Consider the following 16,264-nt stretch of genomic DNA (forward strand, 5'->3'; position numbering starts at 1 on the left):
ACTGTTTTAGATGCACCAAGAGGGGTGAAATGAGGATTGTGGTTATTCTGGGGATAAATAGCCATGTTTTGCAGGACAGGAAATGACCCAAGGATCCCTCCTGCTGCACTGCTGCATCCTGGCCAGGTACCCTCACCTCAAACCCTTCTTGCTAAACAAAACAAGTTCCCAAATTCATATGCAGCTCCAATGGAAGAGACCAAATCACAGAAACACGGAAATGGAATGGTTTGGGTGGAAAGAGGAGGCTCAGAGGTGACCTCAGCACTGTCTGGAACTGCCTGGAGGGAAGTTCTGGCCAGGTGGGGGTTGGTCTCTTCTCCCAGGCACTCAGCAATAGGACAAGGGGGCACGATGGGCTCAAGCTCTGCCAGGGGAAATTGAAGTTGGAGAGCAGAAAAAATTCTTTGCAGAGAGAGTGCTCAGGGATTGGAATGGGCTGCCCAGAGAGGGGGTGGATTCCCCATCCCTGGAGGTCTTTAAGGTGAGCTTGGTCATGGCACTGAGTGCCATGATCTGGTAAAGGGACTGGAGTTGGACCAAGGGTTGGACTTGATGATCTCGGAGGTCTTTTCCAACCCAATCCATTCTATGATTCTATGAAAGAGACCTCAAAGCTCATCCAGTCCCACCCTCTGCCATGAGCAGGGACACCTTCCACTGTCCACGTTGCTCCAAGCCCTGTCCAGCCTGGCCTTGGACACTCCCAGGGATGGGGCAGCCACAGCTTCTCTGCCCAACCTGTGCCAGGGCCTGCCCACCCTCACAGGGAAGAATATTGCAAACAAACTGGGTAAAGTCTCAGTGCAGAAGGACCCATCAGGCACATTGATCACTTACTCCTGACATTAATTAGCCTCAACTAAGACATGAGTGATATTCTTGCATTAGGAAGAATTTTACTAGAGAAAGGCTACTTAGGACATGTTTCTGGAGTGAATCAATCACTTTAATTAACTCAGCCAATATCTCTGGAAAAACTCCCAACGACATTTTTGAGAACAAACCCCTTTGTCCATCATGGATCCTGAAGAGTTTAGTTTTCCCCCCATGTCTCTGTTGGCAACCACTCCTTCTCTTTGTTCCTTGGTCTTCCTGTCCCACTCACTCTCCTGCCTGAGACAAGAGTGTTCATAGCAATAATTCCTGTTGGTTTTTTTCCCAGTTTTGGGTATCCTTACACTTCCCTTTGTTCTCTCAACTAGGGAGATGAAGTGGGTTTGTGTGGCCACCAGGTTTTGGCAGCAGGAGGGCAACAGGGGTGACTTCTGTGAGAAGCTGTCAGAAGCTTCCCCCATGTCCATGGAGCCAATTCCAGCTGCTCCAGGTGGATGCTGTGACCCTGTGGGAGGTCCCTGCTGGAGCAGGGTCCTGGCAGGGACCTGCTGACCCATGGGGAGAGGAGCCCACACTGGAGCAGGTTTGCTGGAACTACTTATGGCCCTGTGGGGGACCCAGGTTAGAGCTCTGCCTAAAGGACTGACCCCATGGAAGAGTGACCCACATGGCAGCAGTTTGTGAAGGACTGTCTCCCGTGTGAGGGACCCACATAGAACCAATCTGTGGAGGATTCTTGCCTGTGGGATGGACTCAAGCTGGAGAAGTTCATGAAGGACTGTATGCACTGGGAGGGACCCCACAAGGGAGCACGGGAAGGGCTCCTCTCTGTGAGCAGCACCAGGATGAACTGATCCTGACCCCCATTCCCATCTTCCTGTGCTGTTGGAGGGAGGAGGCAGAGCCCAGCAAGGAGGGAGGGATGGGGGAAGGTGTTTTTAAGATTTATTTTACTTCTCATTCTGCTCTGATTCTGTCAGTAATAAATTCAATTCCTCTCCCCACTTCCAGTTTGTTTTGCCTGTGATGGTGCTCAGTGAGTGATCTGCTTTGCTCCTTAACTCCTGAACCTTTGGTATATTTTCTCTCCTCTGTCCAGTTGCAGAGGGCAGTTACAAAGTGGCTTTGGTGGGTCCCTGGTGTCCAGCCAGGAGAGCAAACCTGAGCTCCCCTGCCCTGCATCCATGAGCTCTGGGTTCCTCTCCTCCCCTGTGCCTGTGTGACAGGGCTCTGCTCACTGCAGCACACTCATCTCCATAGTAACTCGGGAAATGGCTCCATCTCCCAGTGAAGAACTGGACAGAAGGACCAGGAGCACCAGTGGCAGCTTCACCAGACACAGAGTCATGGAATCATTAAGATTGGAAAATACATCCAAGGTCATGGAGTGCAACCTCTGACCAACACCCCCATGTCCACTAAGCCATGTCCCCAAGTACAACATCTGCTCATTTCCTGGACATCCCCAGGGGTGGTGACTCCATCCCTGCCCTGAGCAGCCTGTGCCAGTGCCTGACCACCCCTTCCATGAAGAAATTTTTCCTAATACCCAAACTGAACCTCCCCGGCACAACTTGAGGCCTCTTCCCCTGAGAAATGGGGAAATCCTTGTTGCTGCATCAAAAAGGGACCAAGGCTCCCCACAGGGCTTCAGGAGAGGGTCAGGAGAGCAAATGTCCTGCAGAGATTTGTAGCTGGATGCCTGAAGTCAGAAGATCTCAGAGGAGCAGGACTTTATGTGGAAGCTTTCTCCTGGAGGGAACCTAGAGGGGACAAGAAAAGGAAGGAGCACAAGGAACATCCACAGGGAGAATTCCACTCAAGTTACCTATGAGGAGACTTTTATTTCAGGGACTGAAGAGGAGGAGATGGCAAAAAAACAGGATAAAAAAGAAAACCACCAGCTGATTTGCCCAGCCTGGATGAGTCACTTTGAGCAGTGCTTGTCTTCAAAGTTCCTGCAGCTTCCAGGGGCATCTCCACGGGTTTGTGAAGCAGGACCTGGAGACTCCCAGTGTCCAACATGATCAAGATACAAGCCAAGCAAGCTGTAGCCTGTCACCTTGATTGTCCCAGGAGGTGGGACCAGCCAGCCTTACCCAGCCCACCTCCCTCTCTGCTCCTGCCTGCAGACCCCCTTCCTGCTGTGTCTGCTGTCCCAGGGGATGGGGAGAGGGAGCTCTTGCACTCAGAGCTGTGCAGGAGGAATCTCTGAAGCCATGGGGAAGGGATCCCCACCTTTCAGCCCTGTCCTGTAGCTCAGACCTCACCTCACCCCCCACGCTGCAGCTGGAAGATTTTCAGGTCTTGGTGCTGGTTCAGGAGGTACCAGGATGGCAAGAAAGGGTGTTGGGAAGGAAGGAACACTCCTGAGCTCTCCTAAACCTCTTTTCCCACCCTCTCCTCCGAAACCACACTCCAGTGAGGCTGACTCATGCAAGCAGTGCCCTGGTGCACAGCCTGTCTCCTTCTGGGGGAAGAATTCAAAAATCTAAAGGCACTGGGGAGAAGATAGTCCCCCTTTCAGGGAGAAACTTTCTAGGCTGTTTCCATGAAGGTTTTCCTGAGCAGAGGTGAAAATAAGGGAGATAACAACCCATCAATGGGTCCTTGACTCTTCCAACAGGTGACCTGTCTTTTCCTAATGGCAGGAATTTGTTGTTCCCTCATTTTTCAGGTTTCTTTGTCTATTGCTCTGGCTGAGGCATCTGCTGGCTTGGCATCAGCTTCATCTGTGGGCTTTGTGGTGCCCCCAACCCAGCTCAGCCCTGGGATATTTGGGTTGGGGCATCCCAGGTCTGTTCTGGTTAAGCATCAATGTCTCCCTCTGGGCTGATCAACTGTGATTCCCCATGGACTCCACACAGGTAGCACAGACTAGGTGCAATTAATTCCAATTAAAATGATTGCCCACATTTGATCTAATGAGTCATGGTCCAAAAGCTCTCTTTATTCTCCACTGGGACAAGGGAGGACAGGACATTCCAGGTGACTCCACATTAAGGCTGCCCATTGGCTCTTTTCTCTTTGACCATGGTTTGTAGAGGCAGAAAAAACCACCTCTTTCATCTGCTTAAGGATTTAGTTCCCACATCTCAGCAGTTCTCTACTGAAAGGACTGGGGCAGGGATTAATTTGAAATTGGAAGTTGGTAAGAGTTGAAAAAATAGCCCTAAAGAGAAAGATAAACCAGTTGGAAGAGGGAAGAGAGAGGAAATGCAAAGACATTGAGGTTGTGCCTTGTGAAGGGGTGTGTTTGTAGAGAAATGGGACAAGAACAGCAGAGAAGCAGCTTGAGGAGCTTTAAATGGAAAGGTGAGAGTGTGTGGCAGGAGAGAGGTGCCAGATGGCAACAGGGAGAGTGAAGATCAGTCTGAGTGTCAGGAAAGAGGCAGAAACAGCTGGAAGGCAGCAGGACCATGGCCAGGCTCCATCTGGAACGCCCTGCTCTGATCTGGACATCTTCTGAGCAGGGAGATGTGGGCAAAGGGGAGAGAGCTCAGGAAGAAGCAGAATCTGTGCCATGAAATGGGGGGAAATGAGAGAAATCAATGGCTCAGAGCACAGAGCAGGCAGAGCTGGGCTGGGAGGGGAGATATGGATCCCCCAAAGAAGGATTGTTGGGCTGATTCAGGCACAGGGTGGCATAGTTGTTGTGTCTGTGCAGGGCCAGGAGTTGGACTGGATGATCCTTGGGGGTCCCTTCCAGCTCAGGAGATTCTGTGATTCTGTGACACAGAGATTTGTCCAGAACATGCACAGAAAAAAAGAAGCACTTTATTACTCAGGGAAAATGAACAGAAACACTTCCCTGTGATCAGAGCTGTGGCTGGAGATCTGTGTGTTCCCTGTTTCCCTGGAAAGGGGCAGGAAAACACCATGGAGAGCTCCCAGCCATGTGGTGCCACAAGCTGTAGGACTCATTGCTGAGAGGGGCAGGTCCTTCCATCATCCTCCACATCCCAAACCAAACTAACCTCAAAGAAACACATCACCAGGATCAGCCCGGCCAGCCTGACCACCTGAGGGGTCATGTCTGCTCATGGGCCATCAACAATTCCAGAGTCAGATCACCCATTGTGGAACTCCCTACCCTGGGGAAGGGACTGGATGTTCCCACCTGAACCAGAGGGGAGAGAATCATGGGAGTTTTGGGACTTCTGGGACCACTCCTGGGATCCAGAGGAGGAGCAGACCCTGGACAGGAGGAGCCCCCCACTCTCCACCAGACTGTGACATCATCTGCACCAACAGGTTTGTCCCTTCCTTTTCCTTTGGAACCACGTGGGGCTCAGCACAGGGGCCACCAAACCCCCCTGTGTTTGTGCCCCAGGGGGTGGGTTAGACTGCAGGGGTTGGGGGTTAAACCCAATTTCTCTTTGTGCCATTGCATTTATTGTAATATTGTTATTAAATTGTAACTCTGACTTATAATCTCTCCTGAGCTGGGTTCATTTCTCCTCCAGGTTTCCCTTTAAACCAGCACAATCTGTCACTCTGGTTCTGTCAGCAGGAGCCTCTGCCAGGGAGGAGTCTGCCTGTCCCAGCTCCCAAAGGCAGGCAGGGAGCCCAGGCTGGTGCCACTCCCATCCCACCGCTGTGGTGGTGCGTCCTGGCAGTGCCAGTTGTGCTCCTGCCTCCATGAACTCTGCTTTTCCTTGGGAGGAACATCTTTCACTTCAGCAGGGAACCAAAACACTTCTCTTTAAAGGCTTGGATGGCTGAGAACTCATTTTTCATTTAATTCACATGCATGATTTCACAAAGTGGGATGGAAATACATTTTCTTTTAATTCCCCACATCAGAAAAAACCCCCTCAAAACAACATTGGATCAACCAGACTATTCTGTTTTGATAAAAGAAAGATGTTTTGTTCCAATTTTAGGGGTTTTTAAAAAAATTCTAGATAATTTAAAATAAAATAAATTATTCAAAAATGATTTTGGCAAAAGAAAGCCAAATATTCCCTTCTGAGAGGACCAAAATATTTTGATTCTCTTCAATTTTATTTCAGAGCTAAAAGCTGAACCATCTTCCACAAATTCTTTGGCTTTCAGTGCAGATGGGAACAGTCACACTCAGAATTTGTAGCAAGTGCTCTTTGTGTCTCTCTGTAACATTGCTCAGGAACTGACAAAGGCAGGACAGAGGTTGGGATGTGGCAGCTTCAAACTCAGCTCAGGAGCCTCATTTTCAGCTTAAATGTTTCTTCATGATGAAAAAACACTTTTTTTCTTTTAAATTCTTTTTTCTGAGCTTCCCTACACTTTTTGGAACAGCAATGGACTGCACAGCCAGGAGGGGTCCAGGCTTTGCTGAACGGGGATCACATCCCTGTTTATATCACAGAGGAAAAAGTAATGGATTCCCAAAGGGAATATTGCTGCAACTTGGGATTATCTGGAGTAGAACAACAGATGGGTCAAAGCTGTGGCTCTTCTGAAGGTCTGTGGCTCCCACCCCAAGGGTCTGGGTGGAGATGTCCCAGCTGTCAGGTACAGAGGAGCAAATCTGGATGTCCCAGCTCTGCCAAGGTTCTTGCATGTCCTTCACTGCCTCTTGCAGTGCAGAGCCCACAAAAGGGGAGCCAAATGCACACAGGACCTTTGAGTGCCAAAGTCTAGCCTGACACAGCCACATGACAGCCCTGGGTGAAGGGGACAGTCACCTGTATATGGACTCAGACACCCCCTCTGTATGGACCCAAACATCCTCTGTGTATGGGCCCAGACATCCCTCATACATGGATCTAGATATCTCCTCTATATGGACCCAGACATCCCCTCTATATGGGCCCAGATATCTTCTGGATACCACAGAATCCTGGAATCCCTGAGGTTGGAAAACCCTCCCAGCCCATGGAGCCCACCCTGTGCCCGATGCCCACCTTGGCAAAGCCCTCCCAGCCCATGGAGCCCACCCTGTGCCCGACGCCCACCTTGTCCCCCAGCCCAGAGCACTGAGTGCCATGGCCAGTCCTGCCTTGGACACCTCCAGGCCTGGGGACTCCAGACCTCCCTGGGCAACTCCTTCCAATGCCTGACCACCCTTTCCATGAAGAAATTTCTCCTGATGTCCAACCTGACCCTCCCCTGGTGCAGCTTGAGGCCGTGAAGCTGTGCTGGACAGCTCTTTAGGGGTGTTGAATATGATAGTTCTGGTGATGTGAGGAGTGAAGTCCTTCCCTGATACAGAAGGTTCCTCACCTTCCTCCTCACTCCGGCCTTCCCACAGGACATGAAAGGCACTGTTGTTCCTTCCCCTGCCCATCACACCTCTGCAGCTTCCCCCTGTTCTCCCCTTTGGCTCCATGAGCTGTGCTCTGCTGGGCAGGTGCTGCAGCAGAAACCAGCAGCCCTGGGAGGGTGTGGGACCTGGAAGGGCCTCCCAGTGTAAGGAGCACCCCAGGAACACTGGGCAGGTACTGAATGTCTCCTACATCCTGTTATTTCTCCTCTTCCCAGCTGTTTCCTCTAGATCCTGCTATTTCTCTTCTGTCCCACTGTTTCTGTATCCACCTGTGAAACCACCAGAGAAGCCCCCAGAGTGCCCAGCTGGACCAGATCCAGAGGTGTGGGGGTGCTGCAGTCATGTCTAAAGAATGCACAGCATGTTCAGTGCGTGTCAGGAACCCATCAGGTGTTATCTTTGAGACCCCAGACAAGTCTCAGAAGTGACAAGCACTGTGGGGATACAGACACTGGTATGGAATGTCTGAGAGTGGGAGGTGTCACTTGTCCAGACAATGTCACACTTGAAGAAACAGTTTATCCAACCAACTGGAATAACAGGATTTAATAGATTAAAGGGTCAAGTCTTGCCCTTTGGGAAAACAGGAGTAGTTTTTATCTATGACCCTGTTATGACCCACCCCTGAAGGCAAGAGGAACTCAGGGTCTTGTTTATAGATCACTGAATGACCGATGCTTGTAAATATATCTGTGTAGGGTTTGTTTTACACCAGTTTGGTTGTGGTGGAAAGGAAGGACAGAGCCAGTTGGGTTATTCTTATCCATGGGAATATGGCAATAGGAAAGCACTTGAGGAAATGCATAAGGGAGAAGGAAAGGGGGAAAGAGAAAGAAAGGATGAGAAGAAAGGTTCATGATGACCACTCATGGAACTATGACCTTCCTGATGACCACTCATGGAACTATGACCTTCATGACGACCACTCATGGAACTATGACCTTCATGACGACCACTCATGGAACTATGAGCAGACTTGATTGTTGCACTGTTGGTCACAGTGATATCTTGATCTGTGGGTATGGGAGAAGAAACCTGTGAAACACAAAGGGTCAATAAATGTTCAGGCCAGATGGGAACCTGGTGCCTCCCCTGGGGTGGGAGGTTTCAGTCCTCTGGTAGAAGGCCTCAGAAAATGAGTCTGGGGGCTCTTTGGGGGTCTTTGATGGTTTATGACCCTTGTAAGACATGACAGCTCCTCTCATGCCTGAGCAGATGAGCCAGTTATGCCCCATCCGACCTTCTCTGGGAGTGGGGGGGGAATTCTTACAGCTGAGCAGGATTGGGTAAGGGACAACAATTCCCATGATCAAAGGCACCATCCTGCCTTGCCTTGCAGGATTTGGCTCTTCCCAGCCCCAAAGCTGGGCCTCAGCAGAGCACTCTGGCACCTCCACAACTGTGTTACGTCACCAACCATCACCAGTCTCCCAGAACTGAGGATTCACCAACTGGTAACAATGGAAGAGGGCAGAGATCAGCTTCAGTGTGAATTGTTAGACATCACCCTGGATTGATAATGTGGTGAAGTTGGGAAAAAAGCCCCCACAACCATCAGGGACTTTTGGCAGAGCTAAAGAAGTTTTAGTACCATGGGCAAAGCAACAGGAAGAATTTGCTTGAACTGTCGTGCCTGGGCTTGGTCAAAAAAGCAGTTTGAACTTGCAGGAGGAAAGAGGAAAGCTGATGGATCAGGCAGCTGGGGGGAGTGAAGCACCTGCCTCAGGAAAACTCACTCTGAAAGCTTTGCTTTGTCAATACCCAAAATGACTTTGAGGGCTTAGGTGATGGTTCTTAATATAAATACATCTAGGGGATAATATCAAATGTGGAAAAGCTATTAAGGGATAATATGGAAATAGATCAAATAGATATAAACCAGCCATGAGTGTGGCAAGACTGGAAATTAGAAGCTTTCTAACTATCCAAAGAGTGAAATTCTTCCCTGCTGCCCAGAATCCATTTGTCTGTATGGAGATGAGAAGAAGGAGACAGGAAGGAGGGAACATAAATTATATGAAGATGGAGCTGTTGATGAAAGGAGTTGTTTGATGGAGTGGAAATAATTCTGGGGCTGGAAGTTAAAGGCCTTGGGATGTGATTTATTGCCATTTCAGTGGATGGAGACTTGATCATTGCATGCCAAGAGCTCTTGCCTGTGCTATATTTATATCCCATCAATCCTAAATTTCGGGCTTCTGCTGGTCACTCGTGAGGTTTAGGAGACGCCTCATTCGCTTCTTGAGTCACAACTTGTCTTCTGGCCCTGCTTTAGCCTTTCTCTGAAGTGCTGGCCACAAAGACCAGCCTCAGAGCAGGGCACACCCGGGACATGGAAGTCTTCTGCACCAGGGGTGGTTGAGTCTTGTTTGCTCACCTGGGATTGCACTGATCTCATCTCGGGGGTTGGAGTTTCCCTGGCAGAGGTCAGGATTGTCAGGGAATTTGTTGGAAATGGTCCTGTTCTTAATGTCACTTCTGAGGAACTATCTCCATGGATTCCCTGCTATTTAAGGAACTCTGGAGGACTGGTGGTGGCCTGGTCAGGGCTGGGAAGTTTAATGGAAGGGGGTTTACTTTTTTGTGCTGCATTTGTGCTGAGCATTGTCAGGAGGTGGTTGGTGGGTTCTGATGAGAGGTGGTTTGTGAAGAGAACATCTACTGACCCTGCTACCCATAGCCAGGATCATTTTAAGGGATCACAGAATATGCTGAGCTGGAGGGGACCCATGAGGATCATCAAGTCCAACTCCTGGCCCTGCACAGGCCCATCCCCAGGAGTCACCCCCTGTGCCCCAGAGGATCATCCAAACAGTCCGTGAGCTCTGTCAGTTTGGTGCTGTATTAATTCTTGGATGCAGGTATGGGTCTGGTTTAAGATCCCTCTTGACTAGTCCTGGCTTGGATTTGCTCAGTCATGTTCCTTCTTTTCCTACATCTCAGCCACTGTGAACCTCAGCCCATTTTTCACCTCACCTTGACTGAGAATGTCCCTCCCACAAACAAGCAGCTGAATGTGGCAGACTGAGGCACAGAAGACTGTGAGAGGAGGGACAGCCCTGGGGTGGCTGCACCCTCAGCCCAGCTGGGCACACAGTCTGGGTCTTCTTGGGCTCCAGACCACCCAAACACAAAAAGGGATTCATGTGCTGTGTCACATCACTCCAGGTGGGCACCACAGACATGTGTGGGACCTGGGGGAGATCAGGGACACTGCCAGGCCCAGAGCTGAGCACAGGTCAATGGCAAATGCTTCAGAGTGGCCTTTCCTGCTGGGTGATTTCAGATTTCAGTCTGTGTTGGGATGTCAAGGTTACAGGAGCAAAGGCTGTCAGAGAGAGGATCTGGGCAGGTCTTCTCTTTGAGGGTTGTTAGTGTTTTCCAAGGAAAACATCACAGACCACAGTGACCATCTCACAGACCTTTGTCAGCTCTTCCTCAGCCTTTTGCAGAGGTCCCTGGGGGACACCTTTTAGCACAGGGGGATGCAGAAGGTGACTGAGCTCCCAGAGGTGAGGGACAACTCCAACCTCCACCAGGCAGTTCATCCTGCAGCCAAACTCATCAAAACCCCATTTCCACCTCAAAACATGTTTGCAGCTTTCTGTTTTAACTTCCAAATGCTTTGAACAAATATTTATTCCACTGATAACTAAAATGAAACAGCAACTATTTGTTTATGAACCCACTCGGATGGAGCAAAGGCTTGGGAGCTCCTTCTTTTTCATTATAATAATAAATAGTGACATGACCAATGACCTCAGGGACATGGTGGGATTGTTGGTGTGTCTGTGCAGGGCCAGGAGTTGGACTGGGCATCCTTGGGGTCCCTTCCAACTCAGGACATCCCATGGTTCTATGATTGCAGTGGGTGACACATCTGCCTGCTGGTTCTGTAAAGCCTGAACCCCCTTCTATGTCTATTAATTTCTCTTGGTTTTTTTCAAGTTTAGCTGTTGGAATACAGTTCCCCTTTGAAATCTGCCCAATGGGATTCAAATTTCCCCTTTCTTTATTTCCAGACTGGCTTATTTTCCTGTTCACAAGTGGGTTCTGGTTTTCTTCAAAGGCTGGACTTGATGATCTTGAAGGTCTCTTCAAATCTAAATGATTTCAGGATTCAATGATTCCCTGATTCCATTTCCAACATAAATGGATTCCATGCCAGGTGTGCCTCACCTTTCATTGCCTTCCCAAGCTTTTCCTGCTGCTCTGGACACAGATCAGTGTCAACACAAGGTTTTCTGTGCTTTGGCTTCCCACCTGAGCTTTTCATCTTCTTTCTCTGTGCTGGTCCTCACCCAAGGTTTAGGTTTGGGAGATGAGGTACAGAGGGATCTCAAAGCTTCAGAGGGATGAGACAGGCAGGGTTGCCCCTTCTTCCCTTCCCTTCCCTTCCCTTCCCTTCCCTTCCCTTCCCTTCCCTTCCCTTCCCTTCCCTTCCCTTCCCTTCCCTTCCCTTCCCTTCCCTTCCCTTCCCTTCCCTTCCCTTCCCTTCCCTTCCCTTCCCTTCCCTTCCCTTCCCTTCCCTTCCCTTCCCTTCCCTTCCCTTCCCTTCCCTTCCCTTCCCTTCCCTTCCCTTCCCTTCCCTTCCCTTCCCTTCCCTTCCCTTCCCTTCCCTTCCCTTCCCTTCCCAGATGTTGGACAAGTCCTGGCTAATTCACGCCCTCCCAGGACATCTCCTGTGTGATCCAATATGGTTCACCCTTCACCTGTTTAAAAGAACCATCATTTTGGGGTGTAGCAAAGCAATAAAACCCAACTCGTGGCTCTGGGGTAGATTTCCATTTTCCAGTGGGAATCTCCTGATTTTGCAGCCTTGTCTCAGTGCTGAGCAGATTTATAGCAAAGAAAAACTTCCCAGGTCTCTAAATTGTTCTTGTTATGATAAATTGTAAACCTGCCCCACCAAACAATTGGCTTCGTTGTTTTACATTTATGGCAAAGATGATTTAGACCTCAAGTGGGAAATAAAATCTCAAGATGTTTAGTTTATTATAGAAAAATACATTAAGAAGCCATTTTTTCAGGCAGAGCAGTGGGGAAGGAAAGCACAATGGTGGTTGTTCCAAATGCCTTGAAAAACTCATTGTCATTTCCCCAGTTCAGCTGAGTGTGCCTGTCAAATATGTTAGGAGTTGAAATTGTGACCTCCAAGGCTGAACTTGCTCTGGGAGTGCATTGGATGTCTGTCATTCCTGTGGGCTACCAAGATTTATCTGGGAATTCACTGTATCTAGTCCGTGGTGTACGAGATTCACCAGCCTCAAAATCAATAATTCATGTGTGGCCAAACAGAGCTGACAAGATGTGGTGGGGAGAGACACCACAGTTGTTATCTCAGCAGCCAGAAAAGAAGTCTCTTCCCACAGAAAAGCGGGACAAAAAGAATAAAAAAATCCCAGATAAATTCAATTGCAAATGGAAAATTTGTGAGGGAAATCTAAACCATTCATTTTAGCCATTGTTGGAGTGTCCTTCAGGCTGCTGTTATCGGTGCCCCGTGTGGTGGGGAGCAGCATCATGGCATCCCCAGGGGCACCAGGCACAGGGAAAGAGTGGCAGTGTCGGGATAGACCAGGACTTTATCAAGTGGCAGAAGTACTACAAACGATGGGTCGATGAAGATGCAGAAATCAGAGAGCCTGAGCCTGTGGGCTCGAGCTTCTCAAATATTGATTTCTCCCCTGTTAATGGCGCCGGTCATCAGGTCTACCCATAATGTTTCCCTATAGGAGTCCCAGTCCAAGTTCTTCTTCCCAGAACCCCCTTAGGTTTTTTCCCGCCAACCCTACCCTGACTGGCCCCAGTTTGGTGCATTGCAGTAGTTCTCCTTTTATGGCTCATTGTTCCTTATTGGTCCTTTCTCTGTACCTCCCCTTTGCTCATGTTGTGATCAATAGGATGCTTGACCCTTCCCCTTCCTCCTCCCGTTTTCTGGAACCATCCCTCCAACCCTTTATAAGCCGGGCACCCCAATGAAATTTGCTTCTTCTGTCACCACCTGGCCTCAAGTGTGGTCCTTCCTTGGGGAGGCTGCGCTGGGCTGGGTGCAGAGGGAGCCATCCCAGCCTTCGAGAGCTGCAGACCTACGGCCACCGTGCCTCTCGAAGCAGAAGACCCGTGTTCCTGTTTTAGGAGCGTTTCCATCCATCGATATGGCAGGAGGAGCTGTGGCCACAGCAGGACATGCAGGAGCTGCCCCAGCACTGGGTTGGGTGTCACTGCAGAGTTTCAGCCCTGGGGAGCTCAGTCAGAACGTTTCCATGGAGCATCTGCACATTCCACACACACGTTGGTTTAGACAAACCCCCAAGCTTCCTTCAAACCCCATTTGAAATAGAATTTTTAAAGAGCCTTTCTGTATCATCCCATCATGTGAAGCTCCACTGGCTTCCCTTTTCCAGGCTCTCCCATTCCTTCTCTTTGTCTGCTGCTGAGCCCAAAACCATTTGCTCTCGTTGTGGATTCTGCTTTTTGCAGAAGACATAAAGCACGGGGCTCTCATTCTCTCTGTTCAACACTCAGCCCTCTTAGTCTTCCTTCTTACTGTTTTTTTGTTTTGTTTTTGGGGGTTTTTTTTACAACAAATAAAAAATAGTAGTGGAGAAAGCTGCTTTTGCTTTTTGTATATGGCAAACAAGCGAGGAGCCAACAGCACACAGGCATCTTCTTGCCTGTGCTTAAGTGACTCTAAACCTGCCTTTTCAAAGCATATTTTTGCAAGTGCTTCCAGTGTGTATTAAAGTCACTTAGGAGCATTAGTAACACCACTCAAGGGGAGTTTACTTCATAAATTAGCTGCACTCCTCGGTGGCAGACGCAGCAAATGGAAAAATGAGAACTCTTTGTTCACTGTAGAGCCCAAGTTGATGGAGATGTTGTTTCTTGGAAGGGTTGAATACGTGATGGGTGGCTAATGGAGATTACTGGGCAGTTTAAAACAGTGGGCTCTGTGGGCCCTGCTGGTCCATCGGTGCTAAGCAGGTTATTCCCTGTTGCCATGCCAACAGAGGCTGCATCTGGGATGCAGGGAAGTGCAGAGCTGGTGGTTGTGTTCATGCCCAGCATCGCCCAGCATTGTCCCGCTCTGCTCTGCACTGGGGCAGCCTCACCTGCAATGGGGGAGCAGTTTGGGGGGATACAATGGAAGGGAGAGATTGAGCCATTGGAGAGTGTCCAAAGGAGGGACACAGAGATGGGGAAGCACCTGGAGGGGCAGCGTGTGAGGACACTGAGGGCACTTGGTGTGTTCAGCTGGAGAACAGGAGACTGAGGGGACACCTCACAGCAGGTCCAACTTCCTCAGGAGGGGCAGAGGAGGGGCAGGCACTGATCTCTGCTCTGTGGGGACCAGGGACAGCACCCAGGGAATGGCTGGAGTTGTGTCAGGGCAGGGTCAGGTTGGATCTCAGGGAAAGGCTGTTCCCCCAGAGGGTGGTGGGCACTGATCAGGCTCCCCAGGGCAGTGGGCACAGCCCCAAGGCTGCCAGAGCTCCAGGAGAGTTTGGCTGATGCTCTGGGGCACAGGGTGTGACTCTTGGGCATGGACCTGTGCAGAGTTAGGGGCTGGACTTCATGATCCTTTTGGGTTCCTCCCAACTCAGCAGATTCTGTGATTCTGTGGTCATGGCTCAATCCCCCCTGGTTTTGGGAATGCTCCAGCCCCTGATCCCCTCTCAGAAACAGCAAAGATCTTCTGTCCTGTTCTTCTGTAAAGCTTGGAGAATTCCAGTGCCCCTTCCTTCCTTTTCTTTCCTTGCTTTCCTTTCTTCCTGTTCATCACCATCTGTGGAGCTGTATCAGACCCTCATTGCTCCAGCTGTTAGGAGACTTCTTCCAATTTCCAGCCTGAATTTATGTCTGGTCAGTTTATAGCCACATATTCTTGTGATAATATTGCTTTTAGCTTAAAAGGCTCTTTTCCTCCTTGCAGTTCCCTGCAGTGGATTTACAGGGAGCAATATTCCTCCTAGCCTGGCTAGATTAACAAAAAGGCACCCCACACCCTTACTGTTCCTCATCACCCAATCCTTCCTTTTCTGATTGTTCAGCATTCAAGGAATATGTGATGGAATTTTAGCCCTTCTTGAACCTGAGTGACTGGCACGAGCCCAGTGAGAGGCAGATGGAGGGAGAGACATTGTCTCTGTGCTGCTGGAAATACTCTCCTGCTTCCTTTTGGGGCTGCTTTTACCTGTTGGTTCCATGTCCTGTGATCAACCATTCTGAGGTCCATCTCCTCAGTCATTCCTGACTGCTGAGACCAGGAAGAGCAGTTTGTAGGGATCACAGCAGCTCTGAAGAAGGTGAATGCTGTGTGTCTGCCCCACAGACATGGGACAGGGGCCTGTGATCAAATGGGATCACTGAGCCACTCCCTGTTCAGAGCACCTGGAAAAGTGCAGCAAGGAAACAGTTTTCCAGCCCTGCTGATTTCCTCCCCTTGCTCCCTTCCTGCTGCCCTGGATCTGTTCTGGCTCAGCAGGTGGAGGGATTCAGGTGAAGGGATGTTTAGTTTCCCCCCCGGATTCCCAAACCCAGCCAGATGTGAAAATGCAGAGTGGAGGATTCCATTGGAACCTTGGTGGGTCATCACAGCCTGAACTCCTTCCCAAACAAACCACAAGTAAGGGAATAATGAAGTCATAGAATGTCCTGAGCTAGAAGGGACCTTCAAGTCCAACCCTCAAGTCCAGCCCTCAGCCCTGCACAGGAACATCCCCAAGAGTCACACCCTGTGCCCCAGAGCATCATCCAAACACTCCTGGAGCTCTGGCAGCCTTGGGGCTGTGCCCACTGCCCTGGGGAGCCTGATCAGTGCCCACCACCCTCTGGGGGAAGGAACTTTCCCTGAGATCCAACCTGACCCTGCCCTGACACAGCTCCAGCCATTCCCTGGGTGCTGTCCCTGCCCTGGCACAGCTCCAGCCATTCCCTGGGTCCTCTCACTGCTCACACAGAAGAGGGAGCTGAGTGATATTTTCAAGTTGCAGCTCTTGGGGATGAGGGATCTGTGGGGAGGATGAGAACGGAACTAAAGGCAGGGGTATATTTGCGCTGCTTTGCCACTTTCACACCTTGTGAGCTCGAAAAAAATACCTTTCTGTGGGCAAGACAGAACTGGCCCCTTACTCCATGAATCTGTAGTGAGACAGTGAGTCCTGAGCTCTGACT

The sequence above is a fragment of the Pithys albifrons genome, chromosome 17 (genome assembly GCF_047495875.1).
Source record: "Pithys albifrons albifrons isolate INPA30051 chromosome 17, PitAlb_v1, whole genome shotgun sequence".
Classification (NCBI taxonomy): domain Eukaryota; kingdom Metazoa; phylum Chordata; class Aves; order Passeriformes; family Thamnophilidae; genus Pithys; species Pithys albifrons.